Source organism: Zonotrichia albicollis, chromosome 5 (genome assembly GCF_047830755.1).
Source record: "Zonotrichia albicollis isolate bZonAlb1 chromosome 5, bZonAlb1.hap1, whole genome shotgun sequence".
Taxonomy (NCBI): Eukaryota; Metazoa; Chordata; class Aves; order Passeriformes; family Passerellidae; genus Zonotrichia; species Zonotrichia albicollis.
Genome location: NC_133823.1, coordinates 13,819,198 through 13,845,105, shown reverse-complemented (window position 1 = coordinate 13,845,105; position 25,908 = coordinate 13,819,198). Strand labels below are relative to the sequence as shown.

General features: G+C 41.5%; 1 protein-coding gene across 1 annotated transcript in view; it reads left to right on the top strand.

The window, feature by feature from the left end:
* The first annotated feature begins 2,509 nt into the window (after window positions 1–2,509).
* The window catches only part of ARHGAP24 (Rho GTPase activating protein 24), a 192,353-nt gene continuing 168,954 nt past the window's right edge, over window positions 2,510–25,908 (top strand). The window contains exon 1 of the mRNA XM_005485331.4: window positions 2,510–2,951. The gene's annotated coding sequence lies outside the window, so the exon portion shown is untranslated. The remainder of the gene's footprint in view (window positions 2,952–25,908) is intronic.

Sequence of the window (25,908 nt, the reverse complement as noted above, 5' to 3'; positions counted from 1 at the left end):
CTACTGTTTTTTTCCTAACACAGCTAATGAATGACTGGATATTGATGATGCACGCGTAAAAAAGAGAGGTCAAGCTGAAGAATTTCAATGCCCCTAAAACTGCAAATAGAAAACAGTTTATGCTCTAAACCTCAACTTTAGAAGGGTACCAGCTAGCAAACCATACACAGAGAGATAGAACAAGAGAAAGTGGGCACCCATAAGCCAAGTAAGGAAGGAAAGTTGATTACAAAGAGCCTCCTCATTGTCATTGTTTGTAATTTTGTACTGATAGCCAGACTTCACATGTGCAGTTGTTCAAGGACATGAGTGGCTCTGCAGCTCAACTCTTGAAAGCACCTGCATTGTGGGCACAAGGCTGTGAGCAGCCTGCAGGAGCAGGTCTGGCACAGGCCCAGGGGGTTTGCTCAGTGTTTACCCAGTGCTGCAGCCAGCAGTTCCAGTTTGCCCTGCAGCTCGCTTCCTGTGTGTCCCTGTGCCTAGGAAGTGCATTGTGCCACTCTCCTTTCTCTACGGTAGCTGGAAATTTCCCTGGGGTTACTTCTCTCTTAAGAGAACAGCACAGTAACAGAACAGTAATTTCCTATAATTTAAACAAGAGGTCTTGTGTCTTAATATGGCTGTTGTTCATCTGAAAGGCAGAGCTGCAAAGATAAAACTTACAGAAGTGCCTGGGTTAAATTTTTGTATAATGTTGATAAATGTGACTCATAAAGTGAGGCTGCCATACATACAGGCCCCTCATTTGACCAGGCATGGTCCTTGATGGTGGAAGCCTTTCCAGCCCACTAAAAAAATGCTTTTTCTAGTGTGTCATTCTGGCTGTTCTCCCTCTGAGCCTGAATTTGGCAGCCAAGCAAACTGAAGGCCAGCATAGGTATCCTGCTGTGCATGTGTTTAATTCTGTCCTCCTCGCCATCTAAAGTTTGTGCACGTTTATTTTCTCTTCCTGAGCAGCCATGTATTATACACCCTGTTTATTCTTAAAAAATTACATTGGCAAAGAGTCAGCAAGACTCAGTGGTTTCTTCAAACTGCTATGGCTCCTGGGACAAGCTGAATTTTGGTGGAGTGCAGCATGCTGTTCCAGATGCTGAGGACCTCTGTTAGCCAAATCTCTCCATTTGGCAGGGAGATCACAGCAATGAGCTTGCTCTGCCTCCTCCTTGCTTTTTCTCTGTGGATTTCTTTTCCAGATCCAGGAGCAGGGACCAGCCCTCATGCTTAATGGCTTGCTTAGCTCTCTTTTCTGGCTGGTTATCTCATGAAAAGCTGGGAAGCTGAGGAAAGTGTCTTGGGTATTCCCCTTTAGTAGTATGCCCCTACTACTAAATGTAGTGATACTGCAGCAGGCCCCAGCCCTTCCTGCTTCATTAGTGACAAGCAGAGTTCAGAGGTTTGATTTAGTATGGATAACCAGGTACCTGAATTATTTTGTTTCTGTTAAAAGTAGAAGCTTCTCCAGTGCAGTGGTACCCCATTTATCACTGCTGCAAGCTATGACATGCCACCTGCTACACTGTGTAAATATTCTTCAGACATCATCTATTGAAAAACCTGATAAATCTGAAGAATAAATCAGAAAACTGATTGCTTTCAAAAGGTTGTACCTATTCTTGTGATACTGAGGATTTTTGAGCGCTTTCACATTGGGCGGAGCTGGAACCAGCAAACACAGAATTGTGAGAAATGGGTCATCAGAGGGAAGTCGGTGGGAGTGGGTCTACATTTGTCCAAGTTGCACTCATCAGATACTGAGATTCTCATGGAAAACAATTTTCTGGTTTTTACAGATCTTCTAGCTCCAGTCATTAGAGGAATGTCACATGCCTGGTACGTGTAGCTGAAACTGTGCAAGGATTTGTTGTTAGTGCGTACAGTCAGCTGAACCCTACTTGGGCTTCAAAATGTGATGATGTGCCCTCTTCAGCTATCATTATTAGTAATTTTTTTCCTATGATCTCATGGTGGTATTGCATTAGAAACTGCTTTTTGTCTCGTGATGAGGATCTGAAAGAGGAGACCAGCAAACACAGCACCTAGGGTTTTCCGAGGAAGGCTGTTTCCACCAAAACCAATACTGCGGTGTGGCAGAAGGGAGGACGGGGGTTCCATGTCATTCACTGCCCTCAGGATGGAGACAAGCAGAGTGCAGCCCTGAGTCACCCGGGAGCAGGCATCACTCCTGCCATCCACGGGGCGGACAGCAGCTCCCGAAACCCAACCAGGGCTGCAGTTTCCGTCCTAATTCCCAGATTTCTGCTGTGCACTTGAGTCAGAGCTGGGCCTTTGGACCCTCGTTGTGCGGGCCCAGGGATGGGTAAAATCACACAATGTGTTTTTCAGAGAGCTAAGCCGCGCTGAGTTGCAGAGGTGCTGTTGGAAGTGGATGAGCCGGGGCTGCTCCGACTGTGTTCAGTCGCCTAAAGCTGCACCACAGGCACAAAGGAGAAAGCAGAGGGGGCGGCAAAACTCTGCGCAGGATCTCGGGCCGTCCCCTTGGAGCGTGGCAGGGTTAGGGGGACAGCAGGGAGCCCGGACGGCTCCCGGCGGGTGTCCCGGCGCTGGCATTCCCAGAGCGTCTGGGAAGGCAGGCGCGTTCCTCCGGCGGCGCGCCCCGGGGCTGCCAGCTGCCCGTGAAACCCGAACCGCGGGGGCTGGTCCTACGGGCCGCCCCGGCCCCTCGGCCGGCGCACACGGCACATCGCACATTATCCATCACCCTCACACGGCGCCCGGGGCAGCGCGGCAGCCCCCGTGGGATGGTGCTGGTGCTGCTGGCGGCAGCCCCGCCTGCGCACAGGTCGCCTGAGCGGCTGAGGGAGGAGGGGGCAGGAGGAGAAACTTGTGAGCGCAGCCGGGCTGGAATCAGGCGGTGCCGAGCGTGCCCCGAGCCGCCGCCGCGTGTATGGGGCAGCGGGGCGGCCCTGCGTGAGGGCGGGCAGCGCCGGGTGAGTACCGCCGGGACCGGGCTCGGAACCGGGCTCTGTCGGACCGGGCACCGCTGAGTATGTGTGAGCCGGCTGTTCTCGTCTGCTCTCCGTCTGTGTGCGGGCATCTTTCAGTGTTCTGCTGTGCTGTTGTTTCTTAGTGCTAAATGCCTCCTAACAGGATCCACTGTTGTTGGTTTCAGGGGTACAGGCTGAGTGTGTCATCTGACTACTTGTTGACTGGAATATAAATCAAATCCCTTTGTGCTTTCTGCAGTTTTGTAATGGTTGTGTTAAAATCTTCTTCCTTCTACATAAGTATTTGCTGAAGGATTTGATAGATAAGGTCCTCATTGGGACAGACTTTGAAATGAGCCCTTTGCCTAACTCTTTAGTGACTACAGTCTTCCACGGATCTTTAGAGCCTCTGAGGGGATTTCTTTTCAACACAAGGGAGTAGTTGTGTTGTCTTTTTCCTTCCCTGGGAAGGAAATTGAAGGTAATATTTGTCTCTATCTTCCTTCGCAGCAATATGTATGTATGTTGTTAGTTTGGGAGTTTGCTTCTTCCAACAGGGTGGAGAGTATTAAATAATTAATGTTTGATGCTATAAAAATTTCTGCAACAGATGATTGGAAGTAAACAGTGGGGTTTTTTTGGATGGGTACCTTTTTCCTGTATAGGCAGAAATAAGAAATTTACTCTGTAGCACAGTGTCTTCATAACACAGAATTTATCTAATGTTAAGCTGAATTCTGTTTGTCCACTAGCATGGTTGCTGAGAGAGGATGGTGATAACTCTTAGATCAGTGGGTATTAAGATGCTGGTAAGTTCTTCTGTTGCACAGTAGTTCTGTACCTAGGAGGTGACAGTAAATTCTGTACACTCAGGATTCCTCCTGGGGTAAGAATTATGGGAGTGGGACTGAGCAGTACAAGGAGCACAATATCTTGTCCTGGCTAATAATCATTTAAGTGTAATTTCATAGTCACAGAAGACAGGCAGGGGTAGAGAGAAGGAAGGATTGAGAGTCAAGTGCCTGTCTCCAGTCCCGTGAAATTTTCATGTTGTGGCAGGTTTTGTTATTGCAAAAGGCATCTTCTTGTGCGTGATAGTGACTTAATGTAAAAAATAAATGTGCCTAAAGCTTGTTTCCTTGTGCATGGTATCTAAAGTTATTAGACTGCCTCTTCTTTCATTGTTGTCCTGTCTCTCAGCTGCATTTTTCTTCTCCTGTTCTTTACTTAACCTAGTCAGTTTCATCAAACACTAAAAGTCTAGTCTGGAATAAAGGGGATGCCCCTGCCAAAAATGCCAAATCAAACAAAAAAAATCCCAGCAAACAACATGGTAATTAAGTAACAAATGTAAAGCCGTATAGAAAATTCAACTGAAAACATGGTTTAGTGTGGAAGGCATGACTTCTTTTGTGTTTTTGGGGCAATGGGCTGCTGGGGTCAGGTGAGAGGGAGGCTCTGGGTTGTTCCTTTGACGTGTACCTCTCCTGGGTTTGCAGAGTGGTTCATAGATCACTTCTGTTAGTGGTTGTGTAACTAGGTTCATTTTTCTGAAGATGGAGTTTAGACAGACAGAAATCAGGATCCCTTTAAGACATGGACCAGGTAATAATTTGAAGTTCTGATAAGGTCATCTCTTCAGAAGCAGCCAGAATCAAAACTCTCTGTGACCTCCCTGTGCAGCTGTAGCACACAGTCACATCTTGCTGCTTGATTCAAAATTTTGGTGTTTTGTTATAAAGCACACCAGGCAGAAGGAGAAAAAAACCAACTAGCTGAAATTCATGGTGGGTAGTTAGAAGTGTTTTGCATCTGCTAACTTTAACTGTCTTCTGTGTAGACTTTTTTTGTGTTTATTGTGATCTGATGGCCTTTGGAGGTATGTTTCATTCCTGGAGCTATTAACTGGCTTTCTCTATACTGGGCAGAGGGAATGCTCGATACACTTTTATTTTAAAATAATCTCCTGGAACAGAGTGTGATAATTCATCATATTGGTGTGTCATTTGTGTTGTACACTGATTTGAGGATGAATGTATGTTAGCTTTCAGCCAGGGAGGAAAACAAAAGGTTGCCTTGGTGTTGTAAACCAAGAGAAACATGGCAGGAGTGTATCTGGTACAGTTCCAAGTCTGGAACTTGGCATTCTGTTATGTCCAAGACTCCAGGTAAGGTAAGTGCCTGATAGTGTTGGATGATAAAGAAACACACAGCTTTTAATGACACTTGCTACTCTGCTGCCAGTCTTGGGAGAAACTTAAAAAGACAAAAGAAGCCAAATTTCCAGTTTAGATTCTCTTGCTTCATGTAGAAAGTGTGAGAGGTAGGATTTAGTGTGTTAATTTCTATTATTATGCTAAAGGAAGGATTTCAAGTTAGCATTGTTTTTTATAGTTGTTGCCTGCATTTATTTAGAAAAATGTTGATTAGGTTGTAGGTTTTTTAATTGCAAGCACTCAAAAATACATGAAAATGCTAGACATGTCAAAGATGGATGTGCTTCAGCAGCATAGCAGCTTCTTGTATGTTTCCTGACTCTTTCCTTCCATTTCACCATTTTGCCAGTTACATTTGGGTGATGAAAGTGGGTATGGTAAGCACTGGAGTGAACTGTAAATTGATTTTGTATTTAATTGATTATGGATCCAGAATAAACTGTAATAGGCCTTGATTAGCTTCCATTATAAACTAGATCATATTTAGTTGTGAATAATACCCTGTTTTGCCAACAAAGACTTTTGATAGACTCTACAATATATTAACTTGGTGTAATTATCATCAGTCATCTTTACTGTGTGTTTTTGACCACCAGCTTTGTTAGCTCTGGTTCTTATTAGCTCTTTGTACATTTAATAGCTTTCTCTGTCCAAATTTCTGCTTTCTCTAGAGTTACTGTTTTTTTCTTTACCTTCGTTTTTTAAAAGTGGAAAATACAGTTTCTTAATTGCTTCATTTTCTTCTCCCTTTCTCTCTTCCAACACTTTTTGAAATGGCTTCCAGAGAAGATGCTCTTGGGTGCTGTCAGTTCTCCCCAAGTTGAGCACCTGCTGAACAAGGAGACACAGACTGGTGCACAGACAGACAGACAGACGGCTGGCTGTCAGTGGCCTTTCCTCTTTGTAATTTGTCACTTTGGTATTTGTCACCTGCACAACTGAGCAGTCATGATCTTTTTTTTTTTTCTTCATTTTTCTTCCGAGTCGTTGGTTACACTGCAAAATAAGATAATTGCTTGGAGACTCGGAGCCACCTGCGGCATGGTGCTTTTTTTGTTTACGGTCATGGTCTTTGACTTATCTGTTAAATGTTTGAATTAATTTTGTCTGCTTGGCTCAGCTCGAGTTTCATTGGGCTTTTCTAATGAAAATGTCATGCACCATCAAGCCAAGGGTCTTGCAGGAACACACAGGCTCGTTGCTTTTAACTTTAACAAACTTGTATTGTTTACTGTTGTGCTTGTTAGTTTGGGGGGCTCTCATGCTCCATTGCTCAATGAGACAAACCTCAGCACATGTTGAATTCCTTGGCCAAGTGTACAGTTTCTTGTCATGAAATGCCTTTCATTTTCCTGTACTGAGTTTTGTGCGATTTTGTGTAATGGCAATTATGATTAGTAGCTTTTTAGCAAATTTTTCATGTGTGTTACTTCCAAGAAGTAGTTGGTGTGTTCCCATGGTTCTTTTCCCACATTTACCTTTGCTTTCAGAACAGCAATTTGTTAACAAAGAAAAGGAAACAGAACTTAAATTTCAAGTGGGCTGGTATTCTTGGCCTGTCAAAGTGAACAATCATGGAGCATTAGTAAAACCCAGCAATTTGCCTCCCTGCAAAACAGGGAAATAGCTCAAAATAAGGAAATAGCCAACACATTTTGGCCCAGACCACACTAATCAAAGAAAAAGCATGTTTGATTCTCCCAGTTAGTGATATCCAGAGGGAGCTCACTGCCTTCCAGGGGCAGGCAGGCTGCTCCTGCAGCAGGCAGAGAAAGTGGCCTTGCAGTTAATCCTTGCTTGGTTGACTTGACCTCAGCTCTGGCAACAGCATCCTGGATTTTCCATAAGCTGCCTTTCTATAGCTGTATCTTTGACCTCCCCCAGCTACCACATGCTGTGCTGTGCTAAGAAAAATGGGAAGGAGGATGGAGGTGACATCAGGGGAGGAAGGTTCTAGTTGGACCTGGAAAAGGTCTTGAAAAGAATGAAAAGAATGGTCAAGGACAGCACAGCTTCTGTGAGAAAACAGTGCAGCAGGCGGGAACTTTTCAGCCTGGAGATGAGATGAGTGAGGAAACTTCACTAACAAGTGGCAGGAAAAGGATAAACAGACGCTGCTTCTTCCTCCCTTATTTTTCAGTAGAGAAGTCCCAGGGTGTGTCCAGGAGTGATGGTGGCAGGCTCAAAACAAATGAAAGGAGGTAATACTGTGCACAAGATGTAAGTAAGGTCTAATTAGTAAGTGTTTGCAGTGTAGGGATTAGTAAAAGGAAAACCCAGTTTTAAGGGATAGCTAGCCCAAAATATTGCTGCTTGCTTGTCTTAGCTGTCCTGCTTCCCTGAGGTTTTGCTCCAGTCACAGTTGGAGATGGGATGCTGGGCTGGATGAATTCTTTCTGTCCCATTGTAGCCATCCATTTGTTCAGTTCTGACTCTGTTATTTTAGTATTACTTATATGGAGCGAAAAAAGATCTGATATTTTGTTTGTGGCTTGATGAAAAGGAGCTGAATGACCTCAGCAGATCATGAAGGGGGGCTGCCTTCTTCAGCTAGGAATGTGTGGATACAAGGAAGGATAAGAGCTGCTGGTGCAAAGCAAGTTGTCATCTTTGAAAATGGAAAGCAAAAAGATTCATCACCATTTTGTTTCCAGGCAGTGCTGCAGGAATGTGTAGGCATGGTCTTACAGGATGAGTATTTAGAGAAGGAATAACAATGGATCATATCAATTCAAGTGCAGCAGACCCCCTGAAGCCTGCTGGATCCTGGTCAGATAAGGCTTTTTCTGTGTACCCAGCCTGACAGCTGACTGTGTAGAGGTGGAAGATGAAGGAGCTCAAGTGCTGCCGTGCTGCAGCAATCCCAGTGTGCTAAATGACTGTTTAGCAAATGGGAGAGTGCTACAGTCAAGGGTGACTTAAAGTATGCTTAAGGCCCCTCTTGAGTTTCTTGAGAAAGAAAAACGATGCAGAGGCTGCAGGCAATTAACTTCGCTTCTCATTCTTCAAATCCTGCTCTGTGGATCAGCTAGATGAGGTGACTTCCCTCCATGGCCATATTGATTGATTATTCTTTCAGTATTTTGGAGGAGGAAAAAAGTTTCAGTAGCTCCTAAACAAACTGTGCATTTTACACTAGCTTCAAGATCTTGTTGCTGTGTGTATTTAGAACCAGTGACTTGAATTTAGTTGGTTATCACTGTAATGGAGTTTTAATCATATTTGCTTTACCTACTTGGGCCGGGACTGAGAAATAAGAATTGTGCAGTTATCAATATATAGCACAGAATATGATAAACTCATTTTTAATCCTTCCTGTTGGAGCATAACAGGTTGCTGCAGTTCAAAGACAAGTATGTGAATACAGATGTGTATCTAGGAGATGAAGACAGACTTCTGGAAATCTTGTTTATTTAGTGACATCATTACCTTATTTCAGAGTGTTGTCTTGGAAAGTGTTCTGAGTAATTTGGGGTCTTAGTGTTGTTGTTAAAGGTGAGATAATGATGAAGGGAAAAGCTGTGCTGTACCTGCACTTATAACTATAAACTAGCTACCATGGAATTTTGATTGTCCAGAAGTTGGAGCAAGCAGCCTGCTTGCTGTATAAGCTTTTTTGTTGTGGAGCCTCTAGACAATTCTTGCAAGAGTTTGGGTTTCCAGTTGTTTTTCTGTGTGTGTATGTCTGTGGTGGGCTGGTGTTGAGCTCTTGCCTCTTGTCTGTGATGGAGATCAAAATTGTGTGTCACATGCACGGATAGTCACTGTGATTATCTACTACCAAGTGTTGCAACACACAAACCCAGAAATGCTGGATGCTAGAAAGAAATAATTCCTCTGGCAGTTGCAGTATTTGTGCAGCTGTTCCCACAGATGTTTCTTCTTTCTTGGCTTTTTTTTCTTTTTTTAATTTCTCCTAAGAAGTAAGCAAACCAAGGCAGCAATGTTAAAGGGCCTGCCTGGAGAAAGAGAAAATGCAATACCTTTTAGTTTGGACATAGTAATTTACGTTCTTTCAAAATGACTGCGAATTCTTACTTTGTTTGCCAAGTCCAAAGCCTGTTTAGGCTCTGCAGAGCTGAATGGAAGTGTCCTAAAATTGGAGCTCTGCAAATAGACTTTGAGAGTAAGAATCTGCTTGGGGTAATTTGGAATCTTAACAGCACTGCTGGAACTCAAATGGACCCAACTTCAATGTCTATTTTGCTCATTTTAGAAGTGAATAGGAAACATACTGGTCAGAAAACGTGTTCTGACAGAGCTCTGCCCTGTTGCTATAAGTGAAATTTTGGAATGAAAACATCATAGCAAACACCCCCCAGTCAATAACTGATTGCAAGATTGAGAACTAACTCTGTTCATATGTAAGATGCATTTGTTGACCTGTCTTGAAAAAAGCAAATACAGTTCTGGTGTATGACAATGGGAAGTCTTGAAGGTGCTATTTTAAGCAGCAGCTCAAGTAAAAATTTTACAGCTCAAGTAAAAATTCTTTAGAAGTCAATAAATTAATTGAAATGTAAAATGTTATTAACATTTGGTGCATAATGGGGTTTCACCATCATGAAGGGGTTTCACCTTCTCCTCCTAGGAGAATACAAGGCTCAAACTGGAATCTGTTAACCACATCCCCAGAAATGTTTAATAAATTATATTTAGGAAAAGGTATATTTTTATAAATAGACATCTATGTCTTGATGCCAGCAGCTTTCTTAGGTTGGGTTTTTCTCTTGGGGTTCACAACTGAGTAAGCAGGAAGAAGCTCTAAGAAGGCACACGTTGTAAGTAGTGTTTTTGAGCAATGAAAACCTGTGAAAAACAATAAATATCTGTCAGTAAGTGTATGAGACCTGGTGCTTTTGGGCTGTTTAGTTTTCCACATAACCTGGTATGTGTGTGATGGCTGCTGCCTAGACTTCACCAGCCGTGCTCGAGTCCTCTTTCTTTAGAGAAACTCAGGCCTGGCTTTGTGTATTCTGTGAAAATGAGAAAGCAGCCTTAGACTCTACACATAAATATGTGTAAACATCAGGGAGAGAACAGAACTATTTTGAGCTCGTAAGGAGTAAATTGGTGTAGCCTGTCCATGAGTGTGCTGCAATGAAAGAATAAATTCTAACAGGGTAAGGAGTTCCTGGGATGCCTTGTGACTGCTGTGTTGGGGGTGAGGGGAAATATTAAAATAGCTGTTTTGATGATGTTTTTTCTGTCAGAGAGTAACTATGTTGCTGGCTTCCGTGGGGGTTTCAGAAGTTGGGCTTAGTGAGCAGGGAGATCCTTTCCTGTCCTGCCTGTTTGTCATATGTGGACAGCTGGGAAAAATAAATCTAGTTCTGAACATGGGAATATTTTACAAGTGTTGTAGGATGTGCCAGGATAAAAATAAAATTGACATCAACGTAGGACCTTTGTTATTTTCACTGTGATGATTCTGTCCTGCAATGAGTCAACTATTAATTAATTTCATAGAATCATAGAGCTATTTAGGTTGGAACAGACCTCCAGTATAATTGAGTCCAAGTTTTGAACACCATCCACTGTGCTGACTAAACCACAGCACTAAGTGCCACATCCAGCCACTACTTGAACTCTTTCAGGGATAGTGACTTCACTTCTTTCTTTCTTAACAGCTTCACTGCTTTTGAAGAATTTCCTAGGTTTTAGTACAGACGTTACAATTATGGCCTCTTGCCATGGTGATTCAACTCCCGAGTTGGTCAGCTGGTATTACTGGTAGGATTTACCACACTGGGAAAGAGTTGTTGGCTGTGCCCTCTGCAGTGGCCAGTGGCTCTTTGTATAGGAGTGGTTGGTCCCGTGAAAATGCTGCCTTGTGCCAGATGTGAGGGGACAGGGACTCTTGTGGGCAGGGACAGCTGTGATGATGATGATGATGCTTTGAACAGGGGACCTTGGGCGTTTCTCATGTGCACTCTTCAAGTCTGTTGTGTTAGGCTGTTCTCCTGTTCAGTATGTGCTGAATTCCCAGGAATTCCCTGAATTCCTGCCTCTTGCTGTCACAGAGCTCCCAGTGCACTCAGCTGATGCCAGGAAAGGACTGAAGCAGCCAGTTGGGCGTGCAGCACGTGGCGTGTTCGGTGACAGGAGTGTTTATCACGTAATGAGATTAAGGCTCTGTGCAGCACTGCTGTGCAGTGCATGTGGCTCTGACTCCTTTCCTTGGCAACTGGGAACGTGCAGAAGGCAACTTGGGCATAGGTGTGATCCTCTGCCAGCACTGGAAATAAAATCCTGAATTCTCTCTGACTCCCTTCAGATGTTAGTATCATGTTTGATGGTGTCACTTCTGGGACGCTGCTTTGGAGATGTTCATCTCCCAGCACCCACAGGAAGGCTCTGAAACGTGAGTTTTACCATTTCTTACTTTTGTAGGGACTGCTAGAAAAAATGGCAGATTGGCCAAAATAACATAGCAGGTATTTTTAGTCCACATATGACTATGCAGTATTTTGTACATTATTCAGGTATCCAGTAAGTAATGAAAAAAAAATATTGTGCATTACCTGGTGGAAATACCCAGGAAAGGAAATAATTTCTAGTCTGGCATGGGCAGGTCTGTGCTGCTGGGGTGTGCCCCAAGCCTACAGCCTTTTTGGAGGGAGAAGGAAGGATTCATAACTCAGAAGAGTTATTTTGTAGGAGGTTATGCTGCTCAAAATGCACACCTGGCTCAAGCCTCTGAGTGTCCCATGAGCTTAGACTTCTGAGGAAAAGTTAGCTCTGGTAACTGAGCCACCATTTTGGGACTGTGATGTACCATGAAGGAGCTGAATGCCCTCCTGTGCCTTGAAGCTGTGTGTCTTAGGCTGGAGGGATTGTACAGAAATAAGCCAAAAGTCAGTGACTGAGACCTGTGATACCACTCAATTAAGAGCACAAGTTAATTCATACTTAATTTTTTAATACCATAAAATATCCAACAGCTTTTCATACAACATGACTCTTAGGGTAGCTGTGATAAGAGTGTATTCAATGAGTGGTTTGGTTTTGAGCTGCCAGAACATTGCTATTCTTTTTGTACTTCCACTTTGGAGAAAAAGCTTAGAATTTTTCTTCTGAGTTGTGGCGGTGCCATGTGTAGGACTGTGTGTGTCACAAGTTTCCCCTGTGTCATGTACCTGAAAAAGAGACTAATGTGTGTGCTGTGTCATGTGTCCTATGGCTCATTCGTCTCTATCTGAGGATCAGAGGTCCATGGTGAGAGATGGTTTGCAGGTATTTTATGTAAAGCAATCTTGTACTCAGAAAATTCATGTGATACTTCTTGTGAAACCTGCGTCTTTCTCTCATGGAACACTTTTTACTGTGTCACTGAGCTTTGTTAGGTATTAGGGAATTTCCTAGAAACTTGAAATTCAAGTAGCAGATTTGCATGGGGAGATTGCTGATAGTTCCAGACAGTATATCTTGAGTATTGTCCATGGCATGACAGTACAGCAGTCTTGAATGCCTACTTGGAAAATATTTAGTGTGGAGCTGGACTAGGAAAGTCTTCTGTAAATTAATGTGCAGTTAGTATCTGTGCTTAAAAACTAGGATGAGAACTTGAGCTCAGAAGCAAGCTGTATGTGCTATTGGAGGTCCAGAGAAGTAGATTTTAGCTTTTTTGCCATCTGATATATAGATTGCAGGCAATGAAAAGTTGAAATCTTATCACAAAACCAGAAAGATGATTTATTGGACATGTCAAGAAATCAATCACAGAGCCTAATAGGCCAGTTAAACAAGCTTTTCAGTTTGGGTATGTTTAAAAGCAGGGAGGCTTGAATGGTTCTTGTTGATAAACTTGGATGCCTAGACAGACTGCTTGGAAACTGGTAAGATCAAATAGTTTGTTCTGCAACTCATTGAAAGTGGAACAAGAAGAAAAGGTTTTTGGCTAGTCTGTCATTTGCACATTTTTTTTCAGGCTAATAAAGTAGGAAAAAGTAAAGTAGTGTGGAAATTAGGACACAATCCTGTAGGTTTTCCCCCTTTAAAATTTGACAGAGCTCTTTGGAGAATGTTTTTAACCTCTAACTTGTCATATTTTTCGTGATGGTAGTGCTGAAATACCTCTACATATGGTGTTCGATCTCTGCAGAACAAATGGTTGTTTAGCTGAAAGCTTTTGTGAAAATATGTTAGTATTGACCAATTTGTCATGAAAAGGTTACAGAATTCTAATAATTCCAAGATAAAGATATTTGCCATCCTGGGACAAAAGAGCACAGGGTAAAATTGCTGATGGCTTGGAGTGGTCTGAGTGCCATTTTTTTGCTGGCACTGTTTAATGTACTGTATGACATAGCATATATATGTTAATAAAACTGTTAGTTTAATTGGTTTCAATTACCTTTGGAATAATAAAAAAAAGTTTTACTATTAAGTAACATCTCTCATTAAGACCTTTTGAGTTCATTTGTAACATTAGAATGGTTGTTCATTTTTCATAATAAACGTGTATTTTGTGAAGCAGTAAATAAGGGATGGAAAAATTTCTCATAGTAGGTGCTCTGGAGATGGGGGAATAATACCAAAGTATTTGAGCTGGGGAATGGACAAGGAGGTTTTAAACATTTACAGAGGACAGGATTGAATAACCATGATAAAGTGTTCTTGTTCAGATAAAAAGCCCATGGACAAGGTGGCAGTGGTTTTTGTTGCATTTTTGTTTTGTGTATTTGTAGATGCATCAGAGCTATTTCAGTGTAGAGATCCTTAAAAGACAGTCCTAGATCTGTTGTTGCCAGTCCCTGTTAGTTGCATCTAGGCTTAAATTTGGCTTTGTGAGTAAATTGCAGCTTTTTGTTTGACTTGGGGTGGTTTCATCAGCTAACAAATGACTTTCAGATGTTTGTGATTGATTCTTGTTGCCATATCATTATATTTTTAGCGTTAAATATTTTCTTATGTGCTGTCTAAAAGTGCCTAATTTTCTAGTTGTAATGTTTTTCTGCTAATTTATCTTTTGTCACCCATTGGTCTGCCATAGGCAGACCTAGTTTACTCTGAGAAAATCTTGTAAAATTTACCTTGATTTGCAGAGAGATAAATGAACGTGGCTGTCTGCAAAATTATGTGCAAGAATAGGGTTTTACAAAACTCTGCTGAAAATGAATTGTGGACTCTTGTAAATATATTACAGGAAAAATAAGACTCTTCAAGTTGCCTTCTCAAAAAGTGTAATTGTTGAACTGTTTTAAAAGTTATTTTGGTTTGTCCATACAGATGAAAAATTCAAATGAAATTATGAACTGTCATTTGCAGAGTGGAAGATGGGCAGGAATCTCTTGGTAGTAGAAAATCAGTAATTCCATGTCTTTCCCAGCTTTTATGGCACTTGATTTCACCTTACTCAAGCTGGCACTTAGTGCATTTGCTGCTTCTTAATTGTCATGCTCAATGTCATTTAGTAGCGTGAACGTGTGACTCCACACTGCTGTTAGACTTTTTAAGGCATTTGTGAAAGGGAAATATTGAATGTGGACAGTTTGCAAGTGTTCCCTTGAAAGAAAGATTCTCTACAGTCAGCAGACACTGTAACGTAGTGTTATTGATCACAAACACCAAGCACAACAAAGCAAAATACTGTATTTTGTCCTGCTGTAGAGCTTAGGAAAATATGGCATAGTTCAGGGTGGTATTTTACAGAAATGTTTCATTAATTTGAGCATGTGGGATGGAGGAATGGAAAATTAAAATAAAGTGATTACAAATGATCTTAAGTGTTTCAGTGCCTTGAGAATTTTCTTAAATGTTATGGTGAGCTTGAGACTGCTGCTTTTTTTTGAGCAATGATGAAAATGGGTCCCCCATTGTTTCAGTTAACCATCCACAGTTTCCTGTTACCAGTTAGGATATGGTGCAGAGTTTTAAAAGCCACATAAATATACTTAAACATTAAAGAAATTATAAAGTACATTATGAATGGTTCAGTCACTTCTCAATTATTATTAAGATCTTCAGGATAATTTAGACTTTTTTGCAGAGTTGTGCCCATTTCGTGGTGGTTTTTTTGCAGCTAAAATGTGCGAACTGTGTATCAGGAAAGTTTTAGTTGCTGTCTAAGTACAAAAGACTCTTGTAAGCTGATGTGATGGCTAAATAGAATGTTTTGTTTGCAAGTACCTGAGAGCTGGTTGGAATTGCACACTCCATGTACAATAGACCGGAAGAAATATTTCATTACTGTGTATGTTCAGTCAGGTGATGTGCTGGGCACAGGTTTAACACAGGAGAGGGGTCTGAGAATTTCATTAGCAGGTTTAGGATGTTTTCATGTATGGTGAAATTGTGGGCTTTTTCCACTGAGCACCTCCTATCATCTCTCTGTAGCAGGATGCTTTGCAGTTTTGCCACATTTGTTTTCAGACAGGTTCCTAAAAATTACCTTAGAGAACACAGTGGTTGCTGTGCAGAAAATTGGGAACAGCTAGGTGTGGATATTTGTGTCTCCAGGACTTTTTTGGACTTACTGTTGTTCAGCATGTTGACCTGCTGTAGAGTTTGGTGGCAGCAGCTCCATGATCCATGCTATTTTACCAATATATATTGGCACATCTTCTTTGAAAAAAAACCTGTCACCATTGGACTAAGTATTGATATTGTTATCTAAAGTGTTGCTGACACTGTCTTGTTCTGTTTGCATGAGGGATCTAGTTCATGACCAGGAGATCCATTTGGTCTGGGCTTTTGATAGCTCAGATTATTTTTCCCTAAGGAAAGCTTCCATTTATATTGTGTTCAATATCTGAGACCAAATAAAGAGGAAGAAAAAGTATTGCTGAGAAAAAAAAGTAAAAGAAGATTCTTCAATAAAAGAAGAATCATGTGAGCAGAGTAAAATAATCTGAGTATTGAGTCAGTAGTGAGTCGAAAAATGTGCAACACAGTTTTATGGTAATTCCACTTGTTTGTGACAATCTGAAGATTGAAAGAGGAAAACTTTCTGCAAATGAAGTCATGCAGTTCATGGAATACAAATTATTTTAATTGTTCACAGGTAAAAATGCTTATTATTGCTGTTTTGTCTATCATAATCCACAGGTTTGTTCATATGCTTGATCTTTTAGTCTGACCTGTGCAGGGTAGCTGACCTGTGCAGGGTAGGTGATGTCATAGTACAAAACAGTATAAAAATGGGATGATTTCTTTCCATAGAGTGGAATTAATTAGTGAGATGGTTTGTAGAATTATTACTGTCAGCTTTGGGTTTATGGAATTTTTGTCTAGATGATAAAAATGTTTTAGTGCTATTCAGGGCACCTTCTTACAATACAAACTTGGATGCAGGTGTAGAGCATGGGTGAGCTGAATGTGTGTTGATTGGTGTACATGAATTTCTGGCTGTGAAGAAATTATTTGATTTCAGAGGAGTAGTCCTCACTTGACCTCTTGGAGGCTTTTGCTGTGCAGCAGAAAGGTGGTGCTTGTTTTTGTTCCCTGAGCAAGGGGCTGTCTGCTCGCTCAGGCTTGTTGTGGGGAGGAAACTTTGGTTTCTGTTGCTGCCAGCGATACTTGTGGTGTATTTCCTGAGCCACTGATGTGTGTGCCTCAGTGAGCTGATGTGTGTCACCCCCCCCCAAAGTTGTTTTTGCTCCTTCTGTTTGCACCCTTCCAACATTTGTGGAATGTTTTGTGTTCTTGGCTGTCAGGGTGTCAGTCCAACAAAATGCTCATCTCTGTTCCCCTGAACGCCTGCCAAGCCAGCTTTGTTGTTTCCAGTGGAGAAAAATGGAACTTGGTAAACAAGATGTTGATGTATTGCTATGGCATATTATTTTTCTTATTGAATTGGAAAGCAAGTTTACAAATAGCTTGTTATATATTTCACTGTTAGCAAACTTAGTGCAGAAAAAGATCTATATTTATGCTGTATTCCTTCCAGAGTATTTTTATCAGAGAAGGTAAATAGTATTTTGCAAATGTGAATCTTGCAAGAAATAGGTGAGAGTTGTAGTGTCTTCTCTCTTTGTTCTGTCCTTCAAATGTGATTTTTGCAGTTCTCCTGAGGATCAGATTGTGTTATAAATCTTAAAGGCAAGCTGTCTGTCCAAGAGCAATCACCTCACTGCCTTGGGGTAGGAAAGGAAAATTCATGTTAGTTTTGAAAAAATCTGAGTTCTGCAAATTGTTCCATCACTTCCAAATTACCACTATCTGAACCTTCTTTTTTTCTTCAAGGATGTTAGTACAGCTTGTTATGGTTTTGCTTTGCAGATTTGAACTTGAATGGGCTGCTTGAATGAAAGGTTCTTCTGGAAATCTGGACCATGAGATGAATTATGCCAGGATGCCCCCAGGTCCCAGACTTGAGATATCTTTTGGGAAACCTCAATTTCCTTGGCAGTCTCTCAGGAAATGTCATGGTGCTGTGAGAGCTAATGTGATAAGTAGTGTAGTGTGGGTTTGCTTTGAGGATAATGGAATGTATCTGAAATGATGAGGTGAAATGAGAAATAGGACTCATATTCAAGTTTGAGATGAGAAAAGCCTGAGAAAGGTGAGGGGGGTTCTTGACAATTTTCTAAAGCTCAGTAAGAATGCAATAAGAATTGCACTTTTAAGAGTCTTAAAATAAAGCTTCTCATCTTCTCAGGAGCTCTTATGTGTACTTGAGCTTGTACCTGGATTGGGCAGTAATTCACATACAGCTACTACTGGGTGATTGCCATGACAAATGAATCTACTTCTTTTTATATTTTGTTCTTCAGTTTCTGTTGTGCCATTTTCTGCCATAAATTGTGTACCCATGACTGTGGTAGATATTGTCACTCTTATTACGGGACTAGCCAATGAAAGTGGCAGCAGGGACAGCAGGCAGGGTTTTTTTTTTTGTTACGAAAGATGTGCATTCTTAGCTCATTACCCTTGGTGGAGAGATGAACCACGTAGAGCGGACAGGAGGATTTTCCACACTGCTCTTTCTGGTGTACAGGTGTGTGAGGAGGTGGGGACAGAAGGTGCAGTGGTTTCAGCTTCCCTGCGCTGTTGGAGAGGGGCAGGTGGAGTTTCAGCCCTCCCTCTGTTACGTTTCTGTGTGTGGAGCCCAGTGTGGGGCTGTGAGGGGCTGAGCACAGCTGGGCCACTGCTGTGCTTGGATCCCCAGCGTGGGTGGTGGTGCAGGAAAAGCTGTGTGGCTGAGCTGCACCAAAGAGCAGGAACCAAAGAACTGCCTGGTAAATTCCTGGGAATGTATATTTCCCTTGTGCAAAAATATTTATAAAGGGAATGTTCATTTGCCAGTTTTGAGCAGGACAAAATAGGTTGAGGTGAAATTACAAAAGAACAGTTTGAAGGGGGGACAGGGCGAAAGGAGATGCTTTGAAATCCATCACACACACTCCTCTTCCACCTGCAGTTCCTTGGGTTCAGAAAATGAACCTAGGCCTCATTTCCATTCATACTAGTTTTTCAAAATGGTTTTAGAATGACTGAAAAAAAACTTTGCAAAATGAACCTAACAAAACACTCTATAAAACTATTAAAATAGTTTAAAATAGGGAGATATTCAAGCTTTATAGCTTGTTCAACAAGTTTTAAATAATAGTGTGAATTATTGCAAGTGTTAATTTTTCAGTGATTTGCTTAGTGAGTAGATGTCTTTTTTTTTTTAATTAAAACTGCTTACTGGGTCTTTTTCTACTCTGCCAGAAGAAAACATTGATTAATTTCAAGCCTAGGGATAACTCTGGTGCAGTCTCTACAGAGATCTGATAATGGTGATGGAAATTAAGTGGAAGTACTTAATGGTGATTTAGCTCTCCATGTCTTGCACTTAGCTTTAAAACTGACTATATTTTTCAGTGAGTTGTGGTGAAGGTTCCAGATGAATTTAGCCATATCTGTCTTGTCACTGGAGTTGAGAAGGAGGAAGAGTTAGTAATGCACAGATAAGTTTTCAAAGATTTTGGAAGTAAAATTATGCAACTTCTTCATTAGGTGTCTGAAATCTGTCTCTGTGTGAACAGGATTATCTGTATGACTAAATCAGTAGTACTAGCCGTATTAATGTGTTTTGGTCATGTGAATTGTCCCAGTGAAGTGTATATATGTCTGAGAAGAAATATTTGACACTCTAAAAGCATCACAGTGAGTGAATTCTTGAAAATGCAAAGGTAATGGTTGAACTTTCAGGCTAGTCACAAGATTTTTGTGCCACCGAAGGCAAAAATAATTGCTCCTATGGAGAAGTTTCAAACATATTCTGTGTAAGGACTGAAGCATCATAGCATAGATAGACAAAATTCTGAGTAATCAGAAAATAGTACAGCAAGGTATCTCATGAAAAATTTACTTCTGCTTCCAAGTGTGAAAACTGCTTCCTGCAGAGCTTACAGTTAAAACTAGTTCCTGTCAAGCTCTGTACCAAAGGATGGAGCACCAGAAGAAGAATTTGTTTACCATTAAATAACTACTAGTGTGTAGAAATAGTTTCACAATATGGGGGGGGGGGGGAAGCATGGGAAGCTAGGACTTAACTCTGCTTTTAATGTTTTGCATTTAGTCATGGTGGTGACTATTATGTTAATATTTGAGCACAGACGAAACACTGAGAAAGCTAAACGTACATCCTGCCTGCAACACCAATTAAAACAAGAAAGCCACTTACACTGGGTGGAGGGAATTCTTTACACAGCAATAAGCAGAAGTTACATTAGCAGTTGATGTACAGAAATGTTTTTTGCTATGCTGTAACTACTCAAAAAATAGAATGAACTGAGTTTATGTACTGGTGGATGAGAGTGAGGACTGCAAACACTTGTGCTTTTGATTTCTCTCTTGCTTAAACATCTTGTAGGCTTGTCTGTCTTGGGGGTGTTGGGAAAGTGATGGATTTAGTCCTTTGGTCTTGGGTTTCCTGGGGCTTCCAGTACTGAGAGGTGTACATTCTTTTCCCTTTTGTCTAATTTCCTCCCTTTGAAGTGGAGATCAGGCTTCCATTGAAAGCAGAGGTTGTCCAGATACATGGCATATGAACATCTGACTTTATTTAAGAGTACATGAAAGGCTTTTATTAGTTTCTTTTAACATTTCTGTCTCATAATATCATCTGAAATCACACTCTGAAATGAAATCATAATAGTTGCCGCCTAGATTCCTTGTGTGTTGTAGAAAGCTTAATGCCTTATGTACAGGATCTCTCAAGCCTAGCTGAGATTTCAGCTGTGCTGTCTTCCATATGTTTGGAGAAAACCCTTCATCATCTGCATCCAATTTAGCAGAGAGCTGGAATGCTGGAAACATGTTTTGTTCCTGCCGAAATATAACTGCAAGCGCTCTGCGAGGGAAGGCATCACAGTGGAGTTGTTCCTCTGTGTGTGCAGAGCAGAGGTGTCCAAGTTGAGCTGCTTTCATTTATTTGTAGGTTTGGGTCCATATCCCTTTGGTGTGAGCTGAGCTGGAGGGCAGCGGTGAGCCCACGATTGGCTCAGCTGTGGTTCTGCTTAGCTCTTGGTGGGAGCAGAGGAGCCCTGTGCTGCTTCCCTGCATCCATCCTGCTTCCCTGCTGCTCCTGCTGCAGGCAGTGGTGTGGGGATCTCACGTGTTCTGTATGAGCTGCTGCTCCTGGAGCTTCCTCCAGATCTGGCCAAGGACACTTGGTGATGGTTGGTACCTCAGTAGCTGATGCTTAGTCTCTTCAGCAGGCCTTGGTGCACAAGGTAGGTAGGTGATGCTGCTCTCTTACAGTGCCCGGTCACAAATAGCAACTGGATTAGCAATTTTCTTGTTTGTTTTGCTGAAACGCGTGGCAAATTTCATCATCCTAAAGAGGCAAAGTGTGTTGGTGCTGTTTTGTATGTGTTTTGTCCAGATTGCTTTACCAGCCTATTGCTGTGAAGCTGAATGCCTTCCACAAACAATGTCTGACATCTGTTATCTGTGCTGGATTGTTTTTCTCTGTGTCAACTTGAAAACTCTATGTATAAAGTGATTTTTATTTATTTGAATCTTCCAGGGCGTTTGAATGTTTTTTTAGGAAATGCAAGGTCAAATAAATGTTTTTGATGAGTCTTGCTGTTTACACTTAACAGCTCTGAAGCGGCACCAGCAGTATTGTGTCTTTGAAAAGACAAAGGCCTTAGGAAAAACTGAAAACAAAAAAGTGAAGAATTAGAAAAGCTTTGCCAGAGCTAATAGAAGAAGAGAAGTCAGGTCACAAGACAATAATCAGGGCATCTGTTCTGCAATCTCCCAAAGCACAAAGTTCTTTCTGTTTTCTAGAAAACCCAACTGTTGCTACAATGTTGTCTATTTGCAATGGGGAATCTGTTTTGTTACAAGATTAATTATCTTTTTCCATTTGTAAAGGTTGAAATACTGTCTTGAGAACCACTGTGTCTGTTGGAAGAGAATCTGAAGAATCCTATTCCATCTTCATCTGTTCTAATTAAACTCTGTTCCTAAATTTGGGTGAATGATGGATCAAGCTGATAAACCACACAACTCCATGTAAAAATTGCTTTCTATGTGGTTGATACCTAGGGATTTTACCTTCTAACTTAGAAGAGCAGAGTTATTTTTCAAATCATTATCTGATCAAGAGAAGATGAAAAAGTAAGGGTGTAGTTAGGGTTGCAGTTAGAGAGGGAGGAAGTATGAAGTTACTAGGAGGTTGGATTAATTTAATTGCCTTACATTGGCTTTTCTGCAGTGTCTGTTCTGCAGTTTTCTGCATTATCTATTCTAGAGCTTGGTTGTGAGTATAATTCCATGGGAAAATTTGTCCATAACTGGTAGTTGTAAAATAATAAAAGTCACAGCTGTAGCTCTCACCCATCTCTACTGAACTGGCTTTGTAAATGGAATAAACTGTGGTGCTGATTGTTTTAGCAGTCAGCTCATGTAATTCATACTTTCCAGAATGCACCTTATTCTGCAAAAAGAAATCCTCAAACAGTCTGTGCTTTGGCAAAAAGGAGCTGCTTGAGTTTGTGAGACCCTGATTTAAACTTCATTTGTTTTCCTGCACTGATGAAACATATTGCTTTTGAAATGCAGGATGGTGTTGGTGCAGGTCACAGATAACCTGCAAGTTACAAGCAAGACAAAAAAGGTGTCCTTTTCTTCTTTGTGAAAATAAAGAACAAAAAAAAAATCAAGAAAGCAGCAGTGTGGAGCCATGATGGTCATATGGAGGGAGATGGGGCATTTTTTGGGTTTGGATGGCAGGGCTTCTCTGCTGTTTTGACTACAGTAAAGTGAAATAGTAAGGCCTGTCTGACTGGAGGTGATAACCTCCTTTCCCTTGGGCATGCTGATATTCTCCTCTTTAGATAGTGACTTATATAAAACACAGACTCTCCTGACTGCAAAGGGAGTTAATAACAAAAGGTAGATCTTGCTGGTTTGTTCTTGATGCTGTTTTCTGGTACTGATGACCTCTGTCATTCATAGCAGAAGAAATTTATATTCTCACGATGCCTTGCCTCTTAAATTAGACAAATTGAATAAATTGAACTCTGTAACATGAATATGCTGAGCACAGTCTCAAAGTGGCTGCAGATCCAGGACCCACTATCTCTGGATTATTTTTCTTTTACATGTATTTTTCTGAAGTATTAGTCCTGGTTAATGTCTATTTCTCTTTTTGTAGCCTGCCTAAAACCTGGAGAGTGCCCTATGTTGTTTGCTACTAGTTAGTGTTTTTTTTTTTTTTTAAAGAATCTAAACAATGTTTTCCTGAAGTTTTATGTAGGTAAGTAACATATTCATGCTTGCTGGATTTGAATCCTTTTAGGTGAGTATCTTCACTTGGTTTTCCCTTTTTCATTTTGGGTGCAGCAATGCCAGCAAAAGATGCTTACATGTTTTTAGCTGGCTTTCAGGTCACTGAAGGTAACCTGAAGTGTTCTTGACTCTAGCTCTGCCTCTCCTTCAGCTCACCTGGCACAGCAGTGACCAGAAGGAGACACATGAACATAAAATGCTCTTAGGGAAGGTGTGCTCACCTTTAGCTGGGGGTTATGATGGTGGAGTGTGAAGACTGTGGATGCAACACACTGGGGTTGGCTTTGCCCTTAAGGGTTCCTTTACTACAGGCTGGAAGAGTAGATGTTAGCATCCATGCACAGATTGGCCTTTTAAAGGGGAAGGACCCCATGAATTTATTCCATTCCCCCATATGAATTCATTCTAGAGTCAAAGCAGAGTGTTGGTGCTGATTTAGGAATTCAGGGACAGTATTCACTTTGCTTAGAGCTTTCCTGGAAAGGGCAGTACTGCAATGGTGTTATTTTTCATTTACTAATACATGATAATTTTTCATTTACTAAAACAAATTAAGTTGCATGGCATACATTGCTGCTTTCCGAAATACATAGGAAGGATTGTGGACTCTATTTTTCTGATGTAAACTTGTTCTTACAAAAGTGAAATGTTAGTTCTTTAAGTATGAATTAATGCTTTTCCTGGGCAGAAGATGGAAATGTCAACTGCAAAGTAATGGTGCTTATTTAGAGTTGGCTTTTTCAGTGGAAAGACACACATCTGCTTTTTAAAAAATCTGACTATATTGTCTCCAGCATTCTAGCATGGAAATTTATGTCAGTATGGTTAATGTTTTTAAGTGACAGATGCAATTACCATTTACATAAAACATTTTTGAACAGCATTAAAACTATAGTGATTCCTGTTTAAAAGTAGGTCTATTTAAAGTTTAGGTCCTGCTGGGGTTGGCACGCAGAGAGGACACAAATCTTGGCTCTGGTACTAAGTTTAATAGGAATGGAAGCAGATGCACCTCTGAGGTTGCCAAGTTTGAGCCTTTGGTTCTGACTTGCCCATGTTTGAGTTGGGACAGTGTCAAGGTTCTCCCTGAGACTGGATGGGTGCTCACTGCCTGTGCACAGGATGTGCCTACCTGCTTGATATCCATGTACTGCTCTGGATGCGTACAGGACAGCTGGGAAATGGGCATGGCAGTTCTGGATGCAGTGCAAGCACTGGCTGTAACTCTGTCAGTTCCCTGCTACACTGGGGCAGGATGCTCCCACATGCACATTGTGATGCCATGATCCTTCTGGGGAGCACATGGAAGTGGGAAAGATTTGCTTCAGAGGAATCTCTCAGCGCATCACCAAGTACTGCTGTTACTTGAACTTCTTTCTACTGACTGGGATAAACATTACATTGTGCATAACAAAGCAGAGGAAGTAATTTTGCATGAAATGTTCATAGCAAATATGTTCAAAATAAGTCTATGGGTTTCTCTTTGTCAAATGTGAACTAATGTAAGACTTTAAAGGTCATTGTGGGCTGAGTTGAGGTGGGTTGAGCCTTCCTTTTTTTCCCCTGAGGCTTCTGTGGATACACCCAGAGATAAGGTTCCTCCTGCTCTGAGCATCTGAGTATCCAGAGAGATGTTGCTAGCCAGTAGTTGGCTGTTAATCTCTTTGCCAAAGTTGGGACTACATTTGCTCTGACCAAAGAGGAATTTGAAGTGTGGTGCAGGCAGCAAATACTTGTCTTTATTCCTCCCACTCTCCAGCAACTACAAACTCTTCCTGCAGAACCTGTGAGCTCCTTTGATTTGCAAGTACTGCAGCTGATCTGAGCGGAGGCTTTTGCTGCCATAGACAAACTGGAATGTATTTTTGCTGCTTGGCAGCACATTTAGTGAATTTCACTTGTAGCATCCTAATTCTCTTGATCAATTTTATAAGGAATGTGCAAGGTCTGAACTGCTGTGAATTGGACAACCTGGAAAGTCCTGTTGTGTTGGATTTCCTAAACATTCAGCCTTGTTTCATTCTCAGTGATTCACTGTCAGAGGGTGCTGACATCTGCATTCAGATGTGTTTTGCCACCAGTCTTTGAGAACCAAGAGTGGTGCTAGAGATTATTTTTGTACTTTGAGAGATCATCTGTTGAGATCATGCTTGGGGACAACTCTTAATCAATTCTTTTGTAAGTGAAGCCAGTATCTGCTGAAGTATTTGCCACTCTTATGTGGGAATTAAGTTACTTTTAAGCTGTCCTTACTACTACTTTCTCCATGTAAAGTATGAAGCTGTAAACAGGGCTTATGTATTTCCAGTGTCAGATATTCAGAGGCAGTGTTGCCCTTTGGTTGGAAGAGACATCTGGGACTTGAAATGTCTTTCAGCTGTTCCAGATGCTGCTTTTGACTTGCTCCCTGACCTTTTCACTGCTCAGTATTTCAGCTCCTGAGACTTGTCAGCTGTTCTGCATTTTTTTGTCTGTCTTGCATCACTTGACCCTTTCAACTATCAGAGGCTCTTTATTGCCTTGTCTGTAGTTTTTCAAGCTTCTCCAGATAGTTACAGCTGATCTTCTGCTGTATGCAGTTTACCTCTAGCATTGCCAGTTGTGCAGAATAAGACGCTTGAGATGGGAGTCTGGATAGAAACCTGGCAGGTTAAGGACCACTCCATTCTAATGATAGAATAGTTTTGTGTTGGGAGGGGCCTTTTAAAGGTCACCAAGTCCAACCCCTCTGCGATGAACAGGGACACCTTCACTTTTCCCATCACTGTGATAGCAGCAACCTTGTCTTGCAACTGTGTGCTGCCATGTGAGGAAAAATCTGAGGGGGTATATACATAATGTATAGCATGCAAAAACGCATAACAGATGCTGTTATCCTTGGAAGTTGTTGCTGAAGTTCTTCAAAACCCTTTCCTGTGCTGTGACATTTTGCAGCCACTCCAAATCAGGTATGGTGTATCTGTACCTGAGAAACAATACCCAGACAGATTTGTGCAAATGTCTGCCAGTTA